This window comes from Strigops habroptila, chromosome W (assembly GCF_004027225.2).
Source record: "Strigops habroptila isolate Jane chromosome W, bStrHab1.2.pri, whole genome shotgun sequence".
Lineage (NCBI taxonomy): Eukaryota > Metazoa > Chordata > Aves > Psittaciformes > Psittacidae > Strigops > Strigops habroptila.
This window is the reverse complement of record NC_044301.2, coordinates 28,343,984-28,366,136: the sequence shown is the minus strand read 5'-3', so window position 1 is coordinate 28,366,136 and position 22,153 is coordinate 28,343,984. Positions and strand designations below refer to the sequence as shown.

Sequence of the window (22,153 nt, the reverse complement as noted above, 5' to 3'; positions counted from 1 at the left end):
GAGGAACAACCAGTTGCCACACCAATAAAGAGGACAACTACTAGTGCATCCAGGAAAAAGCAGTGGGTTATTGTAGTAGGTGACTCTACTTTGAAAGGTATAGAAGTGCCTATCTGTTAGCTCAGAGATGTTGCTGAGAGGTTGCCTGGTCTAGTAAGTCCTACTATTACCCACTCCTAATGGTCCATGTGGGTGCCAGTGATATTGACAGCAGTAGTCTGGGAAGTATTAAGGACTACAGAGCCCTGGGAAAGGCAGTTAGGGGTTCTGGGGCTCAGATAGATAGTTTTTTCATTGATTCTCTAGGTCAAAGGGGAGGACCTTGAAAAGGCTAGGCGAATCTGGCAGGTTAACAAATGGTTAGAGAGGTGGTGCCATAGTCAGGGGTTTGGTTACTTAGACCATGGGACTCGCTTTGGGAAGCCAGGTCTACTAGAGGCTGATGGGGCCAGTCTGACAAAGAAGGGGAAGAGCTGCTTTGGTAGGAGACTTGCCAGGCTTGGTCAAGGCAGCTTTAAACTAGATTTGTTGGGGGAGGAGGGCACTGATCCATCCCAACACTACCAGTCAGATGCCAGCACCTGTAATGAATGCTCGGAGTGATGCAGAGCTACTCCAACTGTTCCAGCCAATGAGTTGGCTTTCTTTGGAACTTGGCTCAGATGCCTCTATACAAATGCCCATAGTATGGGGAATAAACAAGAGGAATTAGACATGTGTGCTTGTCTATGGGGATATATCACTGGCATCATGGAAACATAGTGGGATGGCTCCGATGACTGGAGTGTTGGAATGGAAGGTTATAGGCTCTTTAGGAAGGGCAGACAGGGAGGGGATGTAGCTATTTATGTCAATGACCAGCTGGAGAAGTAGGGAACTCTGCCTGGGGACGGGTGATGGGCCAACTGAGAGTTTGTGGGTTAGGGTCAAAGAGAAGACTGTGATGGAGGATATTACTGTAGGAGTTTGCTACAGGCCACCTGATCAGGAGGATTGCATGGATGAAGCCCTGTAGAGGCAGATAGGAGCAGCCTCATGCTTTCAGGCCTTTGTCCTCATGGGGGACTTCAACCACCCTGATATCTGTTGGAAGGATGGTATGGCCTAGCACCAGCAATCCAGGAGGTTCCTCAGTTGTGTGGAAGACAACTTCCTCTTGGAAGTGATAGAGGAGCCGACAAGGAGAGGTGCTATGCTTGACCTCATGCTCACTAACAGGGAGGGGCTGGTGGGGAATGTGATGCTCCAAGGAAGCCTTGGCTGCAGTGATCATGAGATGGTGGAGTTCGAGATCCTCAGGGCAGTGAGAAGGGCACGCAGCAAGCTCACTGCCCTGGACTTCAAGAGAGCAGACTTTGGCCTCTTCAGGAACCTGCTTAGTAAGGTTCCATGGGATAAAGACCTAGAGGGTGGGGGGGTCCCAAAATGCTGGCTGCTGTTCAAGGATCACCTGCTCCAAGGTCAGGAGCATTGCGTCCTGACAAGAAGGAAATGGGGCAGAAAGGCCAGGAGGCCTCCATGGATGGATAAGGAGCTGCTGAGAAAACTCAGAAGGAAAAAATAAGCTTATAGAAGGTGGAAGTGAGAACAGGCGGCCTGGAAAGAATACAGGGACATTGTCCAGGAAGCTAGAGGTCAGGTCAGGAAAGCTAAGGCCCAGTTAAAATTGAGTCTGGTCAGGGATGTCAAAGATAACAGGAAATGCTTCTATAGGTATGTCGCTAACAAAAGACAGACTAGGGATAATGTGGGCCCTCTCCGGAAGGAAATGGGAGACCTGGATACCCTGGAATTGGAGAAGGCTGAGGTTCTCAATGACTTCTTTGCCTCAGTCTTCACTGGCAAGTGCTGTAGCCATGTCGCTCATGTTGGGGTGTTGGTTGATGAGAAGGGGTGTTGGTTGATGAGAAGCTTAACATGTGTGGAGACCTCATAGCAGCCTTCCAATATCTGAAGGGGGCCTATAAGGATGCTGGGGAGGGACTCTTCCTTAGGGACTGTAGTGGTAGGACAAGGGGTAATGGCGTCAAACTTAAACAGGGGAAGTTTAGATTGGAAACAAGAAAGAAGTTCTTTACAGTGAGGGTGATGAGGCACTGGAATGGGTTGCCCAAGGAAGTTGTGAATGCTCCATCCCTGGCGGTGTTCAAGGCCAGGTTGGACGGAGCCTTGGGCGACATGGTTTAGTGCGAGGTGTCCCTGCCCATGGCAGGAGGGTTGGAACTAGATGATCTTAAGGTCCTTTCCAACCCTAACTATTCTATGATTCTAAGTCTTGGAAGGCAAATGCAGGGACTGTGAAAATGCAGACCTTAAGCCCACTCTAACAGAGGATAAAGTTCAAGATCATCTTAGGAACCTCAATGTGCACAAGTCCACGGGACCTGATGAAATCCATCTGTGGGTCCTGAAGGAGCTGACGAATGAAGTTGCTAAGCCACTGTCCATCATATTTGAAAAATCATGGCAGTCAGGTGAAGTTCCTGATGACTGGAAGAAGGGTAATATAACCCCCATTTTCAAGAAGGGGAAAATGAAGACCCAGGAAACTACAGACCAGTCAGTCTCACCTCTGTGCTTGGCAGGATCATGGAGCAGATTCTCCTGGAAAGCATGCTGAGGCACATGAAAAACAACGAGGTGGTTAGTGACAGCCAACATGGCTTCACTAAGGGGAAATCCTGCCTGACCAATTTGGTGGCCTTCTGTGATAGGGCTACAGAACTGATGGATAGGGGCAAAGCAGTTGATGTCATCTACCTGGACTTGTGCAAAGCATTCGACAATGTCCCGCATGACATCCTTGTCTCTAAATTGGAGAGACATCAATTTGATAGATGGGCCACCTGGTGGATAAAGAATTGGCTGGATGGCTGCACGCAGAGTTGAGGTTAATGGCTCAATATCCAACTGGAGGTAGGTAACAAGTGGTGTCCCTCAGGGGTTGGTGCTGGGACCGATCCTGTTCAACATCTTTGCTGGCAACATGGACAGTGGGATTGAGTGCACCCTCAGCAAGTTTGCCGACGACACCAAGCTGTGTGGTTCGGTTGATACGCTGGAGGGAAGGGATGCCATCCAGAGGGACCTTGACATGCTTGTGAGGTGGGCCGATGCCAACCTTATGAAGTTTAACCAAGCCAAGTGTAAGGCCCTACACCTGGGTCGGGGCAATCCCAGGCACTGCTACAGGCTGGGCAGAGAAGAGATTCAGAGCAGCCCTGCAGAGAAGGACTTGGGGGTGTTGGTTGACGAGAAGCTGAACATGAGCCTGCAGTGTGCGCTTGCAGCCCAGAAAGCCAACCGTATCCTGGGCTGCATCAAAAGAAGCGTGACCAGCAGGTCGAAGGAGGTGATCCTGCCCCTCTACTCTGCTCTCGTGAGACCTCACTTGGAGTACTGCGTACAGTTCTGGTGTCCCCAACATAAAAAGGACATGGAGCTGTTGGAGCGAGTCCAGAGGAGGGCCACGAGGATGATAAGAGGGCTGGAGCACCTCCCATATGAAGACAGGCTGAGAGAGTTGGGGCTGTTCAGCCTGGAGAAGAGAAGGCTGCGTGGAGACCTCATAGCAGCCTTCCAGTATCTGAAGGGGGTCTACACGGATGCTGGGGAGGGACTCTTCCTTAGGGACTGTAGTGGTAGGACAAGGGGTAATGGGTTCAAACTTAAACAGGGGAAGTTTAGATTAGATATAAGGAAGAAGTTCTTTACAGTGAGGGTGGTGAAGCACTGGAATGGGTTGCCCAGGGAGGTTGTGGATGCTCCATCCCTGGCGGTGTTCAAGGCCAGGTTGGACAGAGCCTTGAGCCACGTGGTTTAGGGCAAGGTGTCCCTGCCCATGGCAGGGGGGTTGGAACTAGATGATCTTAAGGTCCTTTCCAACCCTTATGATTCTATGATTCTATGATTCTATCATACAGTTCAATTCACTGGCTATTTTCACCCAGTATGAAATCTTGAGGTACACACTGGACTTCCCCATCCTCCCACATTACTCACCAAGTGCACCCAGGTCCTTGAGCAAAAGCAATCCCACGAATGTGTTTGCCTTTACCTGAGGCAGGAATAACCCAGGCTGTTTTCCCCAGCAAATTCTTTACGTGTGCCACAGGAACTTTATCCCCCTCTACAGTACATAAAAGTTCTGACTGGGCTGGGCCAGCCCAACTGGCAGATCCTCTAGTCTTCAACCTGGTCGCTTTTGCTAAATGTGTATCCCAATGTTTGAAAGTCCCACCACCCATTGCTCTCAGGGTCGTTTTTAACAGCCCATTGTGCTGTTTGATTTTCCCAGAGGCTGGTGCATGGTAGGGGATGTGATATACCCACTCAATGCCATGCTCTTTGGCCCAAGTGTCTATAAGGTTGTTCTGGAAATGAGTCCCATTGTCTGACTCAATTCTCTCTGGGGTGCCGTGTCACCACAAGACTTGTTTCTCAAGGCCCAGGATAGTGTTCCGGGCAGTGGCATGGGGCACAGCGTATGTTTCCAGCCAGCCAGTGGTTGCTTCCACCATGGTAAGCACATGGCGCTTGCCTTGGCGGGTTGGTGGGAATGTGATATAGTCAATCTGCCAGGCCTCCCCATACTTGTACTTCAGCCATCGTCCTCCATACTAGAGAGGCTTTAACTGCTTGGCTTGCTTAATTGCAGCACATGTTTCACATTCGTGAATAACCTGGGCAATAGTGTCCATCGTTAAGTCCACCCCTCGATCACGAGCCCATCTATATGTTGCATCTCTGCCTTGATGGCCTGAGGTGTCATGGGCCCACAGGGCTAAAAATAATTCACCCTTATGTTGCCAATCTAAGTCCACCTGAGCCACTTCAATCTTAGCAGCTTTATCCACCTGTTGATTGTTCTGGTATTCCTCAGTGTCCCGACTCTTGGGCACATGAGCATCTATGAGGCGTACCTTCACCACCAGGTTCTGCACCCGGGCAGCGATATCTTGCCACAATGCAGCAGCCCAGATGGGTTTACCTCTGCGCTGCCGGTTACTCTGCTTCCATTGCTGCAACCACCCCCACAGGGCAGTTGCCGCCATCCATGAGTCAGTAGAGAGATAAAGTACTGGCCATTTTCCTTGTTCAGCAATGTCCAAGGCCAGCTGGATGGCTTTCACCTCTGCAAACTGACTCAATTCACCCTCTCCTTCAGCAGTTTCTGCAACTTGTCTCAGGGGACTCCATACAGCTGCCTTCCACTTCTGATGCTTTCCCACAGTACGGCAGGACCCGTCAGTAAACAAGGCATATTGCTTCTCACTTTCTGGCAGTTTATTATATGGTGAGGCCCAGTTACTCCATGTAGCATCGGTCACATGATGTGTAGAGGAGACCCTGCCTTTGAACATGCAGCCCAGCACAGGCAACCGGGGTGCCAGGAGGAGCTGCGCTTCAGTTCCAATCACTTCTGAAGCAGCTCGAACCCCTTCATAGGCTGCCAGTATCTTTTTCACTTGGGATACAGCTGGCCTCATATCCTCTGTATCCCCGACTCCAAAAGCCAAGGAGTAGACCTCGAGTCTCCCCTGGAGCTTTCTGTCAGAGGCTCCAGGCAGGCCTATTCTCCCCGGCTGCGGTATAGAGCACGTTTTTCACATCTGGCCCGGTCTGGACTGGTTCAAGGGCTACTGCATGAACTATTTCTCATTTAATTTTTTAAAGGCTTGTTGTTGCTCAGGGCCCCATTTGAAATCATTCTTCTTCCGGGTCACGTGATAGAGAAGGCTTACAATTACACTAATTTGGGATGTGCATTCTCCAGAACCCCACAACGCCTAAGAAAGCTTGTGTTTCTTTCTTGTTAGTTGGTGTTGGCCCTGACGGATGTGCGACCTGTACCAGGCAGAGACTTCGGGTCCAAATCTTTCAGCCAAAAGTGGAGGTTCAAGCTAGATATTAGGAAGCATTTATTTACTGAGAGCATGGTCAAACACTGGAACAAGCTTCCTAGAGACATGGCAAATGCCGCAAGCCTGTCAGTGTTTAAGAGGCATTTGGACAATGCCCTTAACTACTATTCTTTAACTTTTGGTCAGCCAGTTAGATGATCATTGTAGGTACCTTCCAACTGAACTATTCTACTCTATTACTTCGTATTCAAAAGACAAAGATCTTTAACCATCTAATATTTACAAAAGAGCACACTATTTTCTGAAGCATGGCTTGGCACTTTTGGGGACAAGTGATGAGGAGAGGGCAAGAGTAGAGATGAGAAGGGGAGTTTACACTTTTCCCCAGCTGCAAAAAAGCCCTTTTAGTCTGGACTTAGTGCTGTCATAAGCAACACCTATTTCATGAATCAAGCAAGCTGCAGAGCTATTAAACGCTTACCTAGACTTGTAGGTTTTATGAGCACATCAAGCACATCATAAAAAGGTAGGCTTTTCAGTTCAACATCGGGATGAACGGGTGGAATCGGAGGGGATGGCTGCTGCATCTCAAAGTGTGGCTTACTGTCTTGGAGGAGCACAGAATTGACAGGTGAGGAAGAAGACTGAGGTGTGACCGAAGTAGAAGGGAGTGGGTGAATGCCAGCAACAGTGAGATCAGGCTCGACAAGAGAGGAACTATTGTCCAGATTGAAAACGGTGGGTTTTATAGCCGATAAATCCAAAAGTCCTTCAATTGTCTTTGGGTACCGATGCCTATAGAGTTCTTGGATTTTTATCTGAACTGCTGGGCTGCAGCCGATCTTCAGTAAGTGCAGTGCTCTCATCAGGAGGTCATGTTTCCGCCCGCTTTTATTATGTCCAGCAAACCCCAACAACACTTGTAGTTCAGAAACACGAAAACTTGATACCATATTCTAGAAAGAAAAGAGAAAAAAGTACAGATGAACCAACAGTACCCTGAGTAGGCCTTTTCGAGGAGCATAGGGAAGCATCTGAGCTTCCATCATTATAGTTTCACACTTGTTATCTTAGGTACTACCCATACCCCCTCCCAACACAAGAGTATAGTTAGTTTAAAACAAAGAAACAAAGTGTCCAGGAAGAAGGTTGAGTTTGGTTGGGTTCATAATTTCAAAGACTTCTAATTGTTTCCACACTCAAACAATAGCAACAACAAAACGTTAATGCAACCCATGCAGTGCTACTTTAAATTCCCAGGCAGAAGCATAAGCTCTAACACAAAATATCTCACTACATGAAACAAGCAAGCAAGCAAAAAAAAAAAAAAAATCAGATTAATCAGTATTATCACAGGTCTTCCATCACATTTTAAGAAATAAGGAAGTGTTTAAGTTCTCCATAGTTTATTCTGAAATGTCCTTTATTTTGGGCAGCATGTTAAATGCATGCATGAACAGAGACAGGCACATCAGGTCTCACTCCTGAAAGGATGGCACAGCAAGGTGGACAGTTTTTTAAAAGCTACATTATATCATACTAACGAACTGTTTAACCAACATAACTGATACTTCCAGAAGGTCACAGAAAACTTCCTGTCCTTTTCATATCACATTCTGGTATTGTGGGACACAAAGATCTCTTAAAAGGAAATAATACTATTTACCTGGCTATCAGTTAGTTGTGGAAGACTTGGAGGATTGAACTAAGAAGTTCATAGACAGGAAGATTCTAATTTTAAATAAATAAACAAACAAACAAATAAGATAAAAAAGACAACTCAGAGAAAGAAACTATATTCTCCACCCATTACTACAAATGAGTAACTTGGCATAGACACATCTATGAACATCTAACTTGAATCTGTACTACTACTGTACCATACTAACTCCAGACTCAAGGACTGGCAGACAAAGGCCCTAACAGAAGGTATGAAGTAGTAGACATATGGCATCATAAAAGATATTTTTTAAAACAGTTCAAAAGTGCATTGGTGACTTTTAAATAGTAGTCCAATAGACAACATTAAAAGCTTTGGGCATTGATTTTGAAAGTCATACAACTCAAAACGCAATGCTTTGGGTTTACCTTCCCTAATACTTACTATACAGTTACAAAGTTTACACCCATGTATTCTAAAATAGATCAGATCTCAGCTAAGTTTTAACACAACTATGCTACAACCATGCAGTCAGAAACAAAAAAAAGTCTGAACTCCACCTGTGCCCCAAGATGCTAGCTCCTTATTCTCTCCTTAATGTTGAGAAAATTGTTTTTACAGTAAGACAGATCAGTGAATTGAGCCAGATAAAAAATGAACGTCAAATCGCAGAACTGTTTAAGCTGGAAAAAACCCTTGAGATCACTGAGTCCAACCAGTGACCAAGTGTCCTGGGTTCAGCAGTAGCAGTCATTTTTCTCCTTCTTAGTAGCTGGTGCAGTGCTGTGTTTTTGACTTTCAGCCTGGGAACAATGCTGATAACACCGATGGTTTTAGTTGTTGCTAAGCAATGTTTACGCCGACCAAGGACTTTCTCAGTCTCACGCTCTGCCAGGGAGGAGGGGAAGCCGGGAGGAAGCAGAGACAGGACACCTGACCCAAACTGGCCAAAGGGGTATTCCATACCACAGCACGTCATGCCCAGTATCTAAACTGGGGGGAGTTACCCGGAAGGCCCAGATCACTGCTCAGGTCGGGCTGGGTACCGGTCGGCAGGTGGTGAGCAATTGCATCCTCTCCTCTTGTTATTTCCCTTATTATTGCTATCAGTGGTAGTAGTAGTGGTGTTGTATTATACCTTAGTTACTGGACTGTTCTTATCTCACCCCGTGGGAGTTACGTTCTTCCGATTCTCCTCCCCATCCCTCCGGGAGTGGGGGGAGGAAGAAGTGGGGGGAGTGAGCGAGCGGCTGCGTAGTTCTGAGTTACCAGCTGGGCTTAAACCACGACACCAAGCACTGCCAACTCAATCACTAAATGATGTCCCTAAGCGCCACATCTACACATGGAATCAGAGAATCATAGAATGGTTAGGGTTGGAAAAGACCTTAAGATCATCTAGTTCCAACCCCCCTGACATGGGCAGGGACACCATACACTAAACCATGTCACCCAAGAGTCTGTCCAACCTGGCCTTGAACACTGCCAGGGATGGAGCATTTACCACTTCCTTGGGCAACCCATTCCAGTGCCTCACCACCCTCACTGTAAAGAATTTCTTCCTTATATCCAACCTATATCTCCCCTGTTATGTCTCAACCCGTTACCCCTTGTCCTATCACTACAGTCCCTAATGAAGAGTCCCTCTGCAGCACCCTTGTAGACCCCCTTCAGATATTGGAAGGCTGCTATGAGGTCTCCACGCAGCCTTCTCTTCTACAGGCTGAACCGCCCCAACTTTATCAGCCTGTCTTCATACGGGAGGTGCTCGAGCCCCCTGATCATCCTCTGGACTTGCTCCAGCAGCTCCATGTCCTTCTCATGTTGTGGAGACCAGAACTGCACACGGTACTCCAAGTGGGGTCTCACGAGAGCAGTAGAGGGGCAGGATCACCTCCTTTGACCTGCTGGTCACGCTTCTTTTGATGCAGCCCAGGATGCGTTTGGCTTTCTGGGCTGTAAGCGCACACTTGCCGGCTCATGTTCAGTTTCTCATCGACCGACACCCCCAAGTCCTTCTCTGCAGGGCTGCTCTGAATCTCTTCTCCGCCCAACCTGTAGCTGTGCCTGGGATTACCCCGACCCAGGTGTAGGACCTTGCACTTCGCATTGTTGAAATTGATGAGGTTGGCATTGGCCCACCTCTCAAGTGGTCTCGGTCCCTCTGGATGGCATCCCTTCCCTCCAGCATGTTGACCGCACCACATAGCTTGCTGTCATTGGCAAACTTGCTGAGGGTGCACTCAATCGTACCGTCCATGTCACTGACAAAGATGTTGAACAAGATTGGTCCCACCACCTACCCCTGAGGGACACCACTTGTTACTGGTCTCCACATGGATATTGAGCCGTTGACCACAACTCTCTTTGTGCAAGCATCCAGCCAATTCTTTATCCACCAGGTGGTCCATCCATCAAATCCACATCTCTCCAATTTAGAGCCAAGGATGTCGTGTGGGAACTGTGTCAAACGCTTTGCACAAGTCCAGATAGACAACATCAGTTGCTCTGCCCCTATCCATCAGTTCTGTAGCCCCATCATAGAAGGCCACCAAATTGGTTAGGCATGATTTGCCCTTAGTGAAGCCATGTTGGCTGTCACCAACCACCTTGTTGTTTTTCATGTGCCCTAGCATGGTTTCCAGGAGGATCTGCTCCATGATCTTGCCAGGCACAGAGGTAAGACTGACTGGTCTGTAGTTCCCCAGGTCTTCCACTTTCCTCTTCTTGAAAATGGGGGTCATATTTCCCTTTTTCCAGTCGTTGGGAACTTCACCTGACTGCCATGACTTTTCAAATATGATGGAAAGCAGCTTAGCAACTTCAACTGCCAGTTCCCTCAGGATACGTGGATGAATTTCATCAGGTCCCATGGGCTTGTGCACATTCACATCTTTTAAACACCTCCAGGGATGGTGACTCATCCAGTTCCCTCGGCAGCCTGTTCCAATGCTTGACAATGCTTTCAGTGAAGAAATTTTTCCTAATATCCAATCTAATCTTCCCCTGGTGCAACTTGAGGCCATTTCCTCTTGTCCCATTGCTTGTTACTTGGGAGAAGAGACCAACACCCACCTCTCTACAACCTCCTTTCAGGTAGTTGTAGAGTGAGATCAGGTCTCTCCTGAGCCTCCTTTTCTCCAGGCTAAACACCCCCAGTTCCCTCAGCTGCTCCTCATAAGACTTGTGCTCCAGACCCTTCACCAGCATCACCGTCCTTCTTTGGGCATGCTGCAGCACCTCAATGTCTTTCTTGGAGTGAGGGGCCCAGAACTGAACACAGTATTTGAGGTGCAGCCTCACCAGTGCCCAGTACAGGGAGACATCAATTTCTTGGTCCTGCTGGCCACACTTCTTATTGATACAAACCAGGATTCTATTTGCCTTATGGCTGCCTGGGCACATTGTTGGCTCATATTCAAAGGATATTAAAAATCTTTAAAATTCACAAAATCTACTGTAGATGGCCTGGTGGGGGAGTGGAAGGTGTGAGAGGATGTCTCCTTCCTAGGTTGGCCCTCCGAGGGGGGGGGGAAAAGAGGTGTAATTGTTAAAAATTCCCATTACATGCTTCCCAAAGTATAGAGGTGATGGCCAGGCTGAGAACGCATACCAGATCAGTTTCATGATCAATAATTCTATTTTATCACAAGCTACTATCACAAAGTACAGCAAAATGAGAACCTTAGCCCAGGCCCCAAAACCAATAGACACTAAAACAGCAAATACTGGCTGCAAGTAAGGTGTGACATGCTGAAACTCTGAGACCAAGCACAACAACTCCGAGAGCAAATAAATCAACATTGTGACGAGTGACTATTAATCCGAAACAATGAATGCTTATCACAAATACGATTAGACACACCCTGGTCAGATCTGTCATTATCTCAACCCTTTGTGCCGCATGTTGGGCTCCACAAAGGACTATCATGGTTTAAGCCCAACTGGTAACTCAGAACCACGCAGCCGCTCGCTCCTTCCGCCTTCTTCCCCCCTCCTGCTCCCAGTGGGATGGGGCAGAGAATTGAAAGAATGTAACTCCCACGGGTTGAGATAAGAGCAGTCCAGTAACTAAGGTATAATACAAAACTACTACTGCTACCACCAATAATAATAATGATAAGGGAAATAACAAGGGGAGAGAATATAAAACTAAAAAAGGTGTCCTGGGTTCAGCGAGCACGGGGCACACCGGGTTGACTAAGGAGTGGTGAACTGGCCCTGGTTGGAGACGGAGCAGGTCAAAGCTCCTGTGCCGGTCAGTAGCAGGATCGCGCCTGTGAATAGCCACTGCAGTGTAGCCTGGGCAACACAGAGAGATGCAGGTTCCTTCCATGACAGGGAGGTGGGATCTTTAAGGTCCAACTGATTCCCCATACCTGGCAGCGCTCAAGGCCAGCATCAATATGGTGAGCCCTGGGGAGCCGGGGCTGTTGGAGTGAGTCCAGAGGATGCCACGAAGATGCTCAGAGGGCTGGAGCACCTCTGCTATGGAGACAGGCTGAGAGAGCTGGGCTCGTTCAGCCTGGAGAAGAGAAGGCTCCGGGGAGACCTTAGAGCAGCCTCCAAGTGCCTAAAGGGGCTGACAAGAAATCTGGAGAGGGACTTCTTTCAAGGGCATGTAGGGATAGGACAATGTCTTTAAACTGACAGAGGGGAGATTGAGATTAGATATTAGGAAGAAGTTCTTCACTGTGAGGGTGGTGAGCAATTGTATTCTCTCCCCTTGCTATTTCCCTTATTATTATGATTGGCGGTAGCAGTAGTAGTTTTGTATTATACCTTAGTTACTGGACTGTTCTTATCTCAACCCGTGGGAGTTGCACTCTGCTGCCAAAGTGATTGAGAAAAATGCATTGGCAATATCAGTTGTGGCATCCCACTTGGCTGCCTTTGATTCCATTTCATATTGGAGTTCTAGCATGTCCGGTACGGCAGCACTCAATGGCAGTGTGACTTCGTTCAGGCCACGATAGTCTACTGTTAGTCTCCACTCTCCGTTAGACTTTTGCCCTGGCCATATGGGGCTATTAAAGGATGGGCGGGTCCTGCTGATCACTCCTTGGCTCTCCAGCCTACGGATTAGCTTATGGATGGGAATCAGGGAGTCTCAGTTGGTGCAATATTGCTGCCGTTGGGTTGGTGCGATATTGCCACCAGTGCACTGTTGTGGTCGCAATTGGCACATGTTTTTCTTCGACCTTCAGCAACCCCACAAGAGAAGGGTCCTCTGAGAGACAAGGCAAGGTGGACAGCTGCTTAATTTCCTCTGTCTCCAAGGCAGCTATACCAAAATCCCACCAGCACACTTTTGGGTCCTTGAAATACCCTCTCCTGAGATGCTGAGGATGCACAGATCCTCTGCGTCAGTCATAGTGGGGTGCTTTTACCACTCCTTCCCAGTCAGGCTGATTTCAGCCTCCAGTAGAGTCAGCTGTTAGGATCCCCCTGTCACTCCAAAAATACAAATGGATTCTGCCTCTTCATTGCTTGATGGCATTAAGGTACACTGTGCACCAGTGTCTAGTAGAACCTCTGTGGCTCTGACATGCCAGGCCATCTGATCCACAAAGTCCAGTAAACCCAGCTGTCCTTCTCCTCCACCTTGCTGGAGGCAGGGCCCCTCTAGTCTTGGCCATCAGATTCTGCACCTACTTTTTGAAAAAAAAAGATTAGAATTCATTAACATGAATTCCTTAGGCAAGGAAGGAAGGGTGGAGGGGTTGCCCTCTACATCAAGAGAGGGATAGAGTGCAAGGAGTTGTTTCTGAAGAATAGCCATGTGCAGGTCTAAAGCTTGTGGGTAAGAATCAGGGACCGAGGCAACAAAGGAAACCTTGTGATTGGTGTCTACTACAGGCCACCCAACCAGGGTGAGACTACTGATGAACCCTTCTTACTCCAGCTACAGGAGCCATCACCCTGTCAGTCTCCTATCCTGCTATGGGCTTCAACCACCCTGACATCTGCTGGAAAAGTTGCACAGCGAGCTGTAGGCGATCCAAGAGACTCCTGGAGTGCACTGAGGATAACTTAAGCCAGGTAATAGACAACCCTACCAGGGGGGATGTGACACTGGACCTGATGGTCACCAATGCAAGCGAGCTAATCAGTGATGTCAAGATTGGAGGCAGCCTGGGCTGCAGTGATCATGCACTTGTGGAGTTTGCAGTCCTGAGGGAGGTGGGACAGGCAAAGACTACAGTCAGGACCCTGAATTTTAGGAAAGCCAACTTCTAGCTCTTCAAGGAGTTAGTCAGTAGGACCCCCTCGGAAACTGCCCTCAGGGACAAGGGAGCAGGACAGAGCTGGCAGATCTTTAAGGATGCTTTCCACAGAGCACAAGAGCTTGCGATCCCCAGGTGTAAGAAATTGCATAAGGAAGGGAAGAGGCTGGCATGGCTGGGTTAAGACCTGCTGGTCAAACTAAAGGGCAAGAAGGAAATGCACAGGCAGTGGAAGCAGGGACAGGTATCCTGGGAAGAGTATAGGGATCCTGTCTGGTTGTGCAGAGATGGGGTCAGGAAGGCCAAGGCAGAGCTGGAGCTGAACTTGGCAAGGGATGCAAAGAATAACAAGAAGGGCTTCTACAGGTATGTCAACCAGAAGAGGAAGGTCAAAGAAAGTGTGCCCCCCTTGATGAGCAAGACTGGTGAACTGGTAACAATAGACAAGGAGAAGGCTGAGGTACTAAACAACTCTTTTGCCTCAGTCTTCACTGGCAGGCTCTCTCCCACACCTCTCGAGTGGATGAACTGCAATGTGGGACCTGGAGGAGCAAAGTCCCTCCCACTGTACGAGAAGATCAGGTTTGTGACCATTTGAGGAACCTGAACATACATAAGTCTATGGGACCTGATGAGATCCATCCCAGAGTGCTGAGGGAATTGGCTGATGTAGTTGCTGAGCCACTTTCCATGATATTTGAGAAGTCATGGCAGTCAGGTGAGGTCCCTGGTGAGTGGAAAACGGACAATATCACACCATTTTTAAAAAGGGTAGAAAGGAGGACCCTGGGAACTACCGACCTGTCAGCCTCACCTCTGTGCCTGGGAAGATCATGGAACAGATCCTCCTAGGAGCCATGATAAGGCACATGGAGGACAGGGAGGTGATTCGAGAGAGTCAGCATGGTTTCACCAAGGGCAAGCCCTGCCTGACCAACCTAGTGGCCTTCTATGATAGAGTTACTACATCAGTGGACAAAGGAAGGGCTATGGATGTTGTCTATCTGGACTTCTGTAAAGCCTTTGACACGGTCCCCACAACATCCTTCTCTCTACACTGGAGAGATATGGATTTGATGGGTGGACTGTTTGGTGGATGAGGGTAATGGGTTCAAACTTAAACAGGAGAGATTTAGGTTAAATGTAAGGAAGAAATTCTTTACTGTGAGAGTGGTGAGGCACTGGAACAGGCTGCCCAAGGAAGTGGTAAATGCTCCATCCCTGGCAGTGTTCAAGGCCAGGTTGAACAGGACCTTGGGCAACATGGTCTAATTTGAGGCATCCCTGCCCATGGCAGGGGGCTGGAACTAGATGATCTTAAGGTCCTTTCCAACCCTAACCATTCTATGATTCTATAATTTCAAAGGTATTCAAGGTACCCAATTCCCAGACAGAGTCTATTAATACTTATGCATATCTAGTTAAGTGATGATAGCGCTTTGGGAAACACAGGTCACCACTCTGGCTCAAGCCTGGACAAGAGGAGCTACACTAAGTTACCTCTGCTACAAAGTTTACATGAAGGGTTTAGCCACCTACATAGCTATACCCTTTGAGAGACCTTGGAACAAGGGCTGAAAATGAGTGAGGACACTAAACAAGAAAACATGTAAACATAAACAAAACTCCAAACAAACAAAAAACCCAACATTTTACTTAGGTTTAAGAAGGGTTAGCTTATTTTGTCATAAGATTGAGATAGAGCACTGTTGTCCTCAAATGAAGAAACTCGGTTCTTTCCATTAGATTTTTATACCTAAGCTCCTCAGCTACGCTACAACCATTTCTACCCAAGTAATGTTAGTGCTGGAGGAAGCCTTAGTGTAGGAAATTTGCTGGCAATTGCAATGTATTTCCCACTGTTGGCCAGACCACAGTCAGTTTATCCATCAGACCTTTCTCTACACTAAAGCCTAACTCACAGTGGTTCCTATTTAACTGACTTATTCCTTCTGTAGGAAAGTCTAGGTCGGGGGGGCTTCAATGTGCATGTAGTATTCCCTTAGCAGCACTTCTGCGGATGTGGATGCTGCATAAGGACAACATTCTCCTTCTGAACAAAGATACACACAGACTGTTCAAGAAACATAAGAAAAAAAAAGGAAACTATGTAGTCAGCTCTTTGTGCACACAACATAAAATATGAAAGGCCGCCACCGCACCACCCCAAAAAAGCTGTTACAGAAAGTCCACAAGTGCAATATATACTGAAGATAAACCAGGTCTGAAAAGAAATACTGGATTTCACGCTTCACGGGTGCAGTTTCCTAAGTTATAAAGCAGTTAATGGATTTTCAAAAATTCAATCATTATTAGCATTTTTAGAGATTCGGTAATTATTCAGCGTTCTCCCTTCAGTTCGCAGTAAGGGCACCACGGCGCGGAGCCCCACAAGGCGCCATGCGAGCCTCCGGTACCGGGCAAGGGCCCGGCTTCCTGCCCGGTCGGGCCGCACGAAACGGCTTTTAAAACGTCGGGAGTGGGGGGAGAATCCCACCAACAGCACAGCCCACACGGCGGAGATGATAGATAGCAGGCTGGCTGAGCTGCTCCCGCGGAGTGACGGGATGGTTTCCTCGGGCAGCGCCGCTGGCTTCCACCGCCCCCGAGCGCGATTCAGAGCGGCCCCGCTTCCTCCCCGGGGAACGCGCAGGCGACCGCGGGGCCCTAGTGATTTCCGGCCGGGCGTTACGGGCTGCCGCCTCAGCGAGAGGCGCTGACGGCTCACCGCTTTCCCGGCAGGCACCGAGTGGTGCGGCGGGGGGTACCGGTAAGGAAAGGCCGGGGAAAGGGGGTGGGTGAGGGGCCCCCCGCCGCGGGAGCGTTCAGGCGACACCTCGGGCCGCATCTCCCCCGCTGCCGCCTTTCTCCCTCCTCACCCGCAACTCCTCGAAATCCGCCATTTTCTACCCGCTGCTGCTGCCGCCGTCGCCGGACCCCGCTGCCACCATCGTGCACCCTGAGCGCGCCCCCGGCACGTGACGGGGGAGGACAGCTCCGCGCCTCAGCCCGGCGGGGCGGCCCTGAAAAAAATCGTAAGGAAAAACCGGCCTTTTTTTGTACACACCCGTCGTTCCCCTAACCGAGCCGGACCCCTCGGGGTGCCCAAACCCGCGGGGCCGTAGGGAAGAAGCAGCTCCTCAGGCCCGGCAGGGGTCCGGCAGCGGCCCCCGGCCGGGCACGAAAGCCAAGCGGGCTCGCATCCCTCGGGGCTGCCGCTCTCCCTCTTTTCTGCTGACAGACAGGGTACGCCCCAAAGTGACCACACGCTAGCTGTATAATATGCAGAGTTTAATAAACAAGTACACTAAAGCCAATAAGCACAGTAAAGCAAGCACACTAATGTGAATTAGGTAAATATCTATATATAGTGAATAAGTACAATAAAGAAAATCAGAGATATAGGTATATAAGTAAAATACTGGAGAAAGTTAGCGGTGCATTAAATCATTACTGTATAGAGAGAACAGAGATTAAGAAGAAATACATCACCACTTACCACTGAATCATCATCCAGGCCCACACTTCCAGCTGGGAAGCCCTGTTGCAGCCGATGCCAGGAGTCTCAGGTAATTGGGAAAATTCCTACATGGTACATCCACCCATTTTTTCTATGGATTTTTTCTATGATTTGTCCTATGGGGTTTCCAGTTGTGAGGAACATAGGAGTGATTCGTGTCAATAAATAGGAAATCTTAGTGATCATTATGTGTAAAAGAATATGATAAACGTCCCTGTCGACATCACAGTAAGAGGGAAGAAGGGATAAGGGAATAATTCCTTGGTTAATCACACAATTGCTAAAAGAAATGTTTTGTTCCTTGTTTGGTTGCTTAGATGCTTTTAAGGGGTTAGGAAATGTATTCTGTTATAGAATGTTGTGGAACCGAACCATATAAAAATGGAATGTGTGAGGGCTAAGATGGTGATAAGGCTCGTGATGGACATCTGTAATGTATATAGTTCCTATGTTTGCAAGGTTTTTTGCAAGGTCGTTTGGCAGGCATTGCAGCATACCAGCCTAAAACCGGTTGGGCCGGTTTTGCTGCTAGCCGAAGCGGGAAAGTTCAGGACACGCCTATCCCTGGAAGGTCGCTGATAGCCGAGGCAGGAAAAGTCCGAAGTGGGAAAGTTTGAGCCACGCCTATCCCTGAAAGATATATAAACCAGGGGCGGGAATTGTGGGGTGTGCGTCTTGGTGGGCAGAGACTCCCGGCGCACCCAGCGCTGTTTGCTTGCCTTTATTCGTTTAATAAATTCTAATATCCTATTTGGGACTCGACTAATTTATCACAATTGGGGGCTCATCCGGGATAGCTTTTGCTCCTGATTTCTGACTTGATCCATGGGGGGCGCCCCACCATTACATTTTGGTGGCTCCTGTTCGAGTCGGGTCGGGACTAATGCCATCTTGAACCTGAATAGAGGCAAGCAAAGAAAAATTTTTTATATAAGCTCCCTTGCCGGCTGCAGCACTAGGTTTTGCCCGTAATTCTGCGCACGAAGATCCGAACGAAGACGACTGGGTCGTAAGTATAAAGCGTATACCATTTGGTTGGGTGGGATTCGGTTGCCTGTGTGTGTAAGAGTGTGACTGAGACACGGACTGGGTATCCTGGATCTGTGAAGGTACGGGCCAGGACATGGAGATCTGTGAAGCGAGTGTGGAGGTCTTCTAACCGCGGTTCCAATCTCCCGCGAGGGACTTGGCCAGTGAAGGACCGAAGCGCTTCCTATAGGAGGATTCGTGGGTGGGTGACAGACTCCAAACCCCCTGCAAGACACTCTTACAAGGTAACCAAGGGCTGTAGGAATTGCCACATTAAAATTCCTAGATGGGTCAGAGTAGGAGTCGTAGCTCTGGCCCAGGAGGGGGCCCACGGAGAGGTCCCAGGAATAGAAAAGGGAGCACACTACCGGACATACCACCAGAAAGTCCATTAGGAATAATGATCAGGAATTGGGGCTCTTGGCCGTCCCAAGAGGGAAAGAGCAAAGAGAAAATGGTCCATTACTGTATGGAGGTATGGACTAAAGAGGAAATTCGGCCTGACCGTTTATATTGGCCAATATTTGGATCCTTTGATGATTGGATTTGTCAGGTTTTAAATTTATATGTAAATGGCAAAGAACCTTTTAGCCAGGAGGAAAGCGATTATGCGGCATTGTGAAAAGGATCGTCTGTAATGGTTTCGTTATTTCCCCTAAGGGAAAAGAAAGGGAGAACAAATAAAGCAAATGAACCCTCATGGGAGCCGTTGGATAATTTACCACCCCCCTATCAAAGACAAAACTCGGGAAATAGTGGAGGTGGCATTTATCCTCCGTTATCTCCCGACTTTACAGAAACGGCTCCCCCTTCTTCCCCTCCCTCCAGTTGCACTAGAAGTAAGACAAGAGTGCGGGAGGATAAACATCCTCAGGAGAAAACAGGAGAAAGAGAAACTTTATTTCCCCTCCGAGAGGTTCCAATGGGAGGAAATATAGGAGGGATTGGATTTGTAACAGTACCCCTGAACACGGGCGATGTAAGATCTTTTAAAAAGGAAATGGGTCGGTTATTAGATGACCCTTTGGGGGTTTCTGAACGATTAGATTAATTTTTAGGTCCTAATATTTATACTTGGGAAGAGATGCAGTCAATATTGGGAATATTATTTACTGCGGAAGAAAGATCTATGATTAGGCAAGCCGGAATGCGAAATTGGGAGAGACGACATCAGCAGGGTCCTCCCGGAGAACAAAAATGGCCTAATCAAAATCCTAATTGGAATAATCAAAATGGTCATGATAGACAAAACATGACCGATTTGAGAGAAATTATTATACAGGGAATTCGGGAAGCAGTTCCGAGAGGACAAAATATTAATAAAGCCTTTAGTGAACATCAGGAAAAAGATGAATCTCCTACCGACTGGTTAGAAAGATTAAGGAAAACATTGCAGATGTATTCTGGAGTTGATCCGGCTTCCCCGGTAGGAGAGGCACTTTTAAAAACCCAATTTGTAGCACGATCCTGGGGGGGATATCAGAAGAAAGTTGGAGAAATTAGATGATTGGCAGGATCGAGGATTGCAGGAGTTACTAAGGGAAGCCCAAAAAGTCTATGTACGGAGGGATGAGGAGAAACAGAAAGCAAAGGCAAAAATATTTGTAGCAGCAGTGCGAGAAACTCAGAAATGAGAACAGCCAAGATCAATACCCAAGGTTTCAGGACCTGGGTATCGAGAAGGGAAACAGACAGAACAGAAGGAAAAGGCTAGGACCCTCTCTAGAGAGGTACTAGAATGTTATTATTGTGGAAAAAAAGGACACCTTAAGAGGGATTGTAGAAAGCGGATGCGGGATGAGAAGATGTTTCAAGACAAGGAATAGGGGTGTCAGGGGCTCTATATTCTGGGGACAAGAACATCGTCAGAGCCCTTGATAAAATTAAAGATAGGTCCCCAGGGAGAAGAAACAATATTTTTAGTTGATACTGGAGCCGAGAGATCTACGGTTCGACATCTTCCAATGGGATGTCAGATAAGTAAAGATACCACCCTAGTGGTGGGAGCAAAAGGGGAACCCTTTAGGGTCCCTATTATCAAAAATGTAAAAATAGAAGCTGAAAAGAAAATTTGTATAGGAGATTTTCTATTAGTGGAAGAAGCAGAGAGTAACCTATTAGGACGGGATTTAATTATAAACTTAGGAATAAATTTAGAGGTGGAAAAGGGAATGATTGCTGTAAACTTATATCAATTAACGGAAAAGGATGAGGAGCGGATTAATTTAGAAGTCTGGCACAATAAGGGAGAAATAGGAAAACTGGACACCAGAAGGGGCTCCATTTTAGAATCAGAGGAAACAATCTGGCGGATGAGGAAGCCAGGCAGGCAGCTCTTTTAGCCTTAACCACTGGTGAACATCTAGAAAAAGAGGGAGAACAGATAAACGAACCAAAAACATACTCTCAAAATGAGTTAAAGGGATCTCACGAAAAATTAGGGGCCAAATTTGAAAACGATAAATGGGTATTACCAGATGGGAGAGAAATGTTACCTAAGGGTTTTGCTAGGAGGATATTACGCAGATTACATCAGCAAACACATTGGGGAACAAGAGCACTTGTTGATCAATTTTTAAAATTCTATGGGTGTATTGGAATTTTTGAAATGGCAAAACAAGAAGTACAAGGATGCTTAACATGTCAGAAAATTAATAAGAAACAAATGAGACAGGCCCCAAAGGGGGGAAGGCCTTTGGCCCATCGACCTTTTGAAAGAATACAGGTCGATTTTACCGAATTGCCAAAAGTAGGACGGTATAAATACCTGTTAGTAATAATAGATCAATTAACACATTGGGTTGAGGCCATCCCCACTGCAAGGGCAACGGCTCAGGTGGTGGCAAAGCAATTATTGGAGGAAATAATTCCCAGATATGGGATGATCGAAATAATAGATTCGGATCAGGGATCTCATTTTACCTCTAAAGTCCTTAAAGATGTTATATCAGCTTTGGGAATCCAATGGGATTATCATACTCCTTGGCATCCCCAAAGTTCTGGGAGGGTAGAAAGAGTAAATCAGACCCTAAAACATCAATTGTCAAAATTAATGATAGAAACTAAAATGCCTTGGACAAAATGCCTTCCTCTAGCCCTACTGAATATTAGAACTATGCCAAATTCGATAACTGGAATCTCACCTTTTGAGATGTTATATGGGATGCCCTACACTCAAGGGCTACCAATAAGTCACCCCAAATTGGAAGATGTGACTATCCAATGCTATATCACTATTTTGAATCAAAACATACAAGGACTCAGAGCCAAAGGAATGCTAGCTCAAAGCACTCCCTTGGAATTTTCAATACATAAAATTCAACCAGGGGACAAGGTATTGATAAAAAGTTGGAGAGAGGATAATCTATCCCCTCGCTGGGAGGGACCATTTCTTGTTCTTCTAACTACAGAGACGGCTGTAAGGGCTGCCGAAAAGGGTTGGACTCATGCGTCGCGAGTGAAAGGACCTGTGAAAGAGTGGAAGGTTGTGACCGAGCCGGGAGACACTAAGATAATGCTTAAAAGGATCTAAAGGTAACTGAGGGAATTCATATTGACTCCTGTAAATATGATATAGGAACGCAGGTATAGTTAAAATTATATTATTACTCGTGGGGAAGACTAAAGAACAATTTGACAAGCTAATTACAATCACCTTCAACCCATTGCATGTACTTTCTCCCTAGTTCATCTTACCTGAAAGCCTGTAATTACAGCCATCAGACATCAAAGCCTAGAAGAGCATCCCAACCTACCCATGTTCCACTCCAACATTACTGCAATTCACAGATTTCCATACAGAAGCAGAAATCATCATCCTTCAAATCAAGTTTGACACTTGTTCATGAGTTAA

General features: G+C 47.4%; 1 long non-coding RNA gene across 1 annotated transcript; it reads right to left on the bottom strand.

Moving 5' to 3' along the window:
* Positions 1 to 2,288: 2,288 nt before the first annotated feature.
* On the bottom strand, positions 2,289 to 14,410 carry LOC115618962. The gene is made up of 3 exons (XR_003994878.1): positions 14,323 to 14,410; positions 9,580 to 9,585; positions 2,289 to 2,321 (listed from the first exon to the last, which is right to left on the bottom strand). It is a non-coding gene; the product is annotated as an uncharacterized LOC115618962 (long non-coding RNA).
* Positions 14,411 to 22,153: the final 7,743 nt, after the last annotated feature.